Consider the following 6,000-nt stretch of genomic DNA (forward strand, 5'->3'; position numbering starts at 1 on the left):
GCATTGTAGGTAAATGCACTTTCGTGGCCGGTGGTCGTATGTACGTTACGGTGATACGTCGGACTTTATGGTATCGCGTACAGACCCGGGCATGGGGCTCCGTCGTAGGGCCATGGTCATGGCTCGGCGTATTCATTTCCATGCCCTCCTCGTAAAGCCGACTTAATTTAACGTGCCTCTCTCTTTTCAGGCCCCCTGCCCCTCGACTTGCTCTCTTTATCCCCTCTTTCCCCGGCAATAAAATCATAACGTACTCCAGGTTATCTAGGAACAACCTAAATAATCCTGCCACTCGGCGGGGAATAAAAGGAGGATCCCCGAGCCCTGCACACGAAGGTGTTGCAAAATGCCTCGACCTCGTAAAACCACCCGCAAAACTCCCGCCACGTGTCCTGAGAAATCACTCCTCGATCCGTTTAATTTTTCATTGAAAAAGAAAAAATAATTACCGTATTCGATGAGAAATTAATTTTAAAAAATTAATGTTCTACCTGATTCCTCGGTCGTCGTAATTTCCTGTGGTTTCCGGGAAAATGTCCCTTGGAGTGTTTCGCCTTCGGGGGTTTGTCAAACCGGTGGAGGTGCAAAAGTTACCTTGGACTCCCATGGGAATCCTCGACAAAGAGCACGCGCGGCCACGTGCTCCCGGCGGGTCTTGAGTTTATTTCGCAGGATTCTACGGCCGATACTTTACGAGCATGCCGCTAAGATGAGGCAAGGCATGGCCATATACGGCCGGCATATAAAACATCGGGCATAAAACATAAAGCATAAGACACGTGTGAACGTGATTCATTCACCCGTCCCGGTCCGTCAGGTTTCCTATGGCCCGGTCTATTCACACTTTGAACATGCAACGGTCACATCTCGGGCCTACACGGACCAACGACTGCTTTATGCTCATCGAGTACTCGGGAATTAATATCCGAGCGAGAAGCTGGCCGCGAAATTTCGTCACATCGCGAACTCTCGCGAATTAATCCAACCGGTTGTTCCCCCGTAGGGCGATCCGACTCGAAATAACAGGGAGGATTTCATTCATTCCCTCCGCTTCATTCAGAGGCACCGTGGTCCGGTTCTTTTTCAATAACCCTCGAGTGCCGATCGATTCGATTGGGCAAATAAATGGGAACAATACGGGGTTGCGCCGAGCGGAGGCGCGGAGCGGAATAAGTTACCATAATTGTCGTGGAAAATGCGGGGAGGCCGGCGTTCGGCCCACGATTTATGGCATCGTCGAGTCTACAAGAGGGGAAAGGAAAGTAATTCGAGTATTCCGCCTGCAGTAAATCGAAGCGAGGGAGAAAAAACGAAAAAGATCGCTCTTTCTCGCTCAACGCTCCGGCCGGATTCCTTGGAGGCCGTGGACGCGCCACTGTGGCACCGCCATTTTGGTGCACGATTTTCGGAGGTCGAATCGTCCATAACTTGATATCCTTTAAGAAATAGAGCTGGTATGCAGGACCTTGGCGGGGAACCGTGCCAGAAGAGTGGACAAAGTCGACGGGCAGGAAATTTGATGCTAGGTTGTTCTCCAGACGAGAAGAGGACGAATTCCTTGGGGGCTGTCCGCGCGACGTCACTTCGACGACTCCATTTTGGTGCACGGTTCTGGGCGACCGAATCTCCCGATATTCCTTTGATATCTTTCGGTGCGCCGGGAGGAATTGAAATATCAAGTAGGGCCCTCCCGAGCGAGGATGCCGAAGGGATGGGCAGGAAATTCGGAGCTGTTCCCCGACGAAGAAGAGGGCCCAGGGGCCGGGGAAGTGGCGGCCATCGCTGTTCGGTTCCTAAGTCTCTGGTGGATGTAGCTGGTACCGTGAATTAGGTACCTACAAGGTTAGGTCGGCACCGGGTCCCGCAGGGAGAGTGGATATCCTTTTTCCCGACTCCTACGCCCGCGCCGCTGTCCCTAATGTCTAATGAATGGCCCCCAATAAATTCATAAGCCGGCCGAAACATGGCCGCGAGATGCAGAACACGCCGCTGTTTCTGTGCCGCGCATTAACGGAGAACGAACCCGCGTTATGCATGTACGGCGTGTGCCATAAGTATAGAGATGTCCGTGGGGTCGGACGGGGGGATGTAAGGATATAAGGACGCCGTTGTTCGCCCCGGTGGTTCCTGGGAACGCGCCGATACTCCGGAGCGACGCCAACACCGGAATATCCTGAAAGAAAGTCACGAAAAAAAAAAGGAAAACACCTTCCAAACGTCCACCTCCACCTCCGATCTCTACAATTTAGCCTACCTAAAGGTCCGATAATCATTTCCAAGGCGTCGATTCCTGATATTTAATCCAAATCCACGTGGTCAGGCGCGCCATCTTCTTCGTCCGCTGCTTCGCCTCCACGCTCGTGGCGGCCATCTTGGATCCCGAGGAGCGTCCATGGAGACGACCGGAGAACTATGTTAGATCGCCTATGGGGATCCGAAATCCGCCCCCACCCTCGTGAATTATCCGAAGGGGTTTCATGGTTCCCCCCAGGTGGAAAGAAAAAGGCGCCCGGCGTCGGGGCGCCGCCATCTTCCCCGAGTCGGCCGTGTACGATTCGAAGTTATGCGCTCGGGCTCGAAGTAAGGATCATTTACGTTTCGCCCGGCAATAATTATTCCGATGTAGATAGGCCCGGCTCGACGCGTAACTCGAGCGTTAATGCGCAGCGCCGCGAGTCGTCGACGGCGCAACGACAGATCACGAGTCCGATTGCCTCATATAAGGTGGCTGCCGCGAGAGATATTCATGCCGGTCGGCGGCAATAACGATAAATCGCAGGGGCGTAATGGCGGACGGCCCGCCAGGGGCGGGTGGACACGACGGCCCCGATGCGATAGAAAGACGTACGGCCGTCTTTTTCGGTTCAACTTCTGCGCCCGACCCGCTCTCTTCCGTCCCGCGTCCCGGCACTTCCGCTCGAGTCCTTCCGCGCGGTTCCGCGTTCGAGCGTTCCCTTGTTCCGAGGGGGTAATGAAACTTTACGGCGCCATTGCTTTCCTCCATACGTTATGCCGCGGACCGAGTTCCCGGCCAATTGCACGAAACGACACCGCAAAGTAGGGACCTACCCAAAGAAGAAGGATATACGTACACCTGTACGCGATCTACGTAAAAGGACCCTCCGAAGAAACCCCCAACCCCGGTCCTCCGTTTTAAATATCGCATTCTTCAATAACGGTAATTAATAGTTCAAATTAAGTGCACGTTCATTTAAGGTGATACGAAAGAGTCATTCTATCCCCGAAGAATTCCAGGCGAAGAAGCTGCCCGGGTCGATTTTTCATGGATTGCAAAAAGTGAGTTAAATTAAATGCGCATCAATTTCATAAACAAACCATTTCTGAAGGAGCTTTTTGCGCCTTCCCAGGGTAGTTTCCGTATTTTCTAAATCCCCCCTCGGTCGAAACTTTGCCTTGAGTTGCGTCTCCCCGAAGAAGCCCGGGCCGGCTGCAGTTGGTACAAGCGGCGAACTTTCCTAACGCCGTGTTCGCGCTCGGGGGATATCGCATCCCCGGGACCTGGAGTCCCGGTCCCGGGCGCGTCCGCGCCCCCGGAAGCAGCGGCATTTTAACCGCCGGCGAACTTCCGGCGCTCCTCGTCGAGGATTTTAAGAGCCGCGTCCCGGTGGGACATGTATTGTTTATCCCGACGAGCCCCGAGTCCTCCCTCGACGACCGAAACGACGCGACGCCGAGCCGTGTACCTTAATACGCGGCGCACCCTCTCGGCGAAACTTTCTTTATTACTCGCCGCGGCCGCACCCTTAGCGACTTGCCAAGTTAAATAACAAAGTTCCCTTACGTAAGGACTTTCCGCGCGCGACGCTAGCAGTCGCTCTTACCCGTTCTACTAGTTGAGCCTCGTTGCCTAACGACTACCCCCCGTTTCCCCTACTTGACGCGAGCAACCCAGTTTCCCGAGGGAGGTTATGTTCGATCCAGGATCGAGAAAAATTCTCCATCACAAAAAACGCCTGAAATAACTGCTGAGCCCAGACTAACGTGTCCAGAAACCGCAAAAAAGCGGGAAATACCGGAAAAATTGAGAGGCAGTCGCAAGGGTTTCCGAGGATTTCCCGAGTTTCGAGCCTCGTTCCGTCGGATCGGTCCATGAAAAAGGCGTTAGTTCCCGCAAGTGGCAGATGGCAGCACCGGACGTTGGTCGGAATTAAAAAGAGCGAGAGAACGCGCCCGGGCGGCGCCTCGGAGCGAGGGAGAGGCGCGGAGGCGCGGAGGCGCGGAGGCGCGGAGGCGCGGAGGCGCGGAGGCGGCGGTGGGGGTCGGCGGCGAGAGGGAGACGAGGAGGACGGACTCTGGGAAGGTCCGGCGGTCGGACGAGGACGGACGAAAGGAGAACCGACGCGGCCGAGGCGACGGAGGGAGGAGGAGGGCGCGATAAGAAGGGAGATAGCGCGGTGGAGGCGCCGGTGGGAGGCGGGCGCCCCTGGTGGGAGGCAGGGGGCGGCCAGGGATGACTCGACGCGTTTAATGATTCCGTGGAAATAATGAAACATGACTCGGTATCGGAAAGAGGCGGGCCCGGCACCGCCGGCGGTTTTCTAGACGGTAATAAGACCGAGGGAGGAGGAGGTTACTAATGAGGCCGCTCGAGAGAAAGGAGGCTGCGGCTCCGGACCAGGGATCATCGGCGGGATTGGCCACTGCCCGGGCCAAGGCAGGTCCCGGTCGGCCGATTGGTCCACCTGGTCTGGATGCACCAGGTGAGAAAAACCCCGCCGGAGAGGTGGAAGGTGACGCCGGGACGCTCGGGGCACCTTGGGGGACCTCGGGGGAAGGAGGAGGCTGCACCAACCTCCGTGACGAGTACTCGCCGAGATCGCCATCCTCTCTTGGTACCTCCTTAACGCTCTCGGCGCCTCCTTCGGGGACGGACATCGGCCCGGCCCGACGAGGACCGGTCGCGCTCGCGATTCGACGCCGCAGATAGCGGACCTCGGCGAATAATTAAAGACGGACGCCGATTTAATATTAATACCTCCTTCAACGGCCGGCGATCGATATAAAGCATCGATATAAGTCACGTATCCACGATGACGTCCGCTGGAGAACGCGTCCGCCCAAGAAATTACGCGCGCCGCGGTATGCCATCGCCATTTATTCAAGATGCGATTCTAGATACGCAGGAGTCGATGAAACGACAGGGAGGATAAGAAACGGGAGCTTGCATTGTCGAAACGCATCCCCGGAAAAACATGGCCGGGGGTATAACGGCCTGGAGAACGCATGAGGAGTCATGAGATCCCTGATATCGCGATCTAGACGGTTAACGATCCATGGATCTCGCTTCGACCGCATGCTCCGATCACCCGACGCTCCCTTTTTACGCCACTTTTCGTTCGCTTGCAGATTCCTATCCGCGTTCTTGCGAGGCGTCGCGGAAAACAATCGGCCCGGTGAATAGCCCTTGATAGTTTACGGGATAACCTCTCGGGACGTTTCCGCGCCCCGCAGGAAGCAATCCCGGGTTTATTTAGCCGCGATTGGGATCTGTCTGCAATTACTCTTTAATCATCTTTTAATAACGGCCCTCGAGTCGCACCGACGAGACGGCTACATTGTTCCCTTTTGCCGGCCATTCTGCGTCCAATCTGCACAAAGGGAACTCCCGGGAGCATTGTTGCCCCCGTTGCAACCGTTTCTCTCGACGTTTATACATCGTGCAATTATTCGCTTAAATCGCTTGCAAAACGCGGAAAGGTTTAAAAAGACCGGGGACCTCCGGATATTAGGTTAGGTTACTCGGATTATTCAGGTTCCCTTGGAGCGGTCCAGGGGAAATGGCGTTATGCCCAGATGGAATAATTCTTAAACACGGGCGAGTGAAATATTTCTTAGCAATATCGTCATTAGCGGAGCAGAGTACAGTTCAGGAATGTTGCAAAAAAAAATGATACTCGAGATTTCATCGCGATTGTACCATTTTCTAATTGCACAGCCCTATTATGATAATCAGCCCGATTAAGTCACTCCCGTTGGCAA

This window comes from Orussus abietinus, unplaced genomic scaffold, assembly GCF_000612105.2.
Source record: "Orussus abietinus isolate OABI.00-Male unplaced genomic scaffold, Oabi_2.0 scaffold3, whole genome shotgun sequence".
Taxonomy (NCBI): domain Eukaryota; kingdom Metazoa; phylum Arthropoda; class Insecta; order Hymenoptera; family Orussidae; genus Orussus; species Orussus abietinus.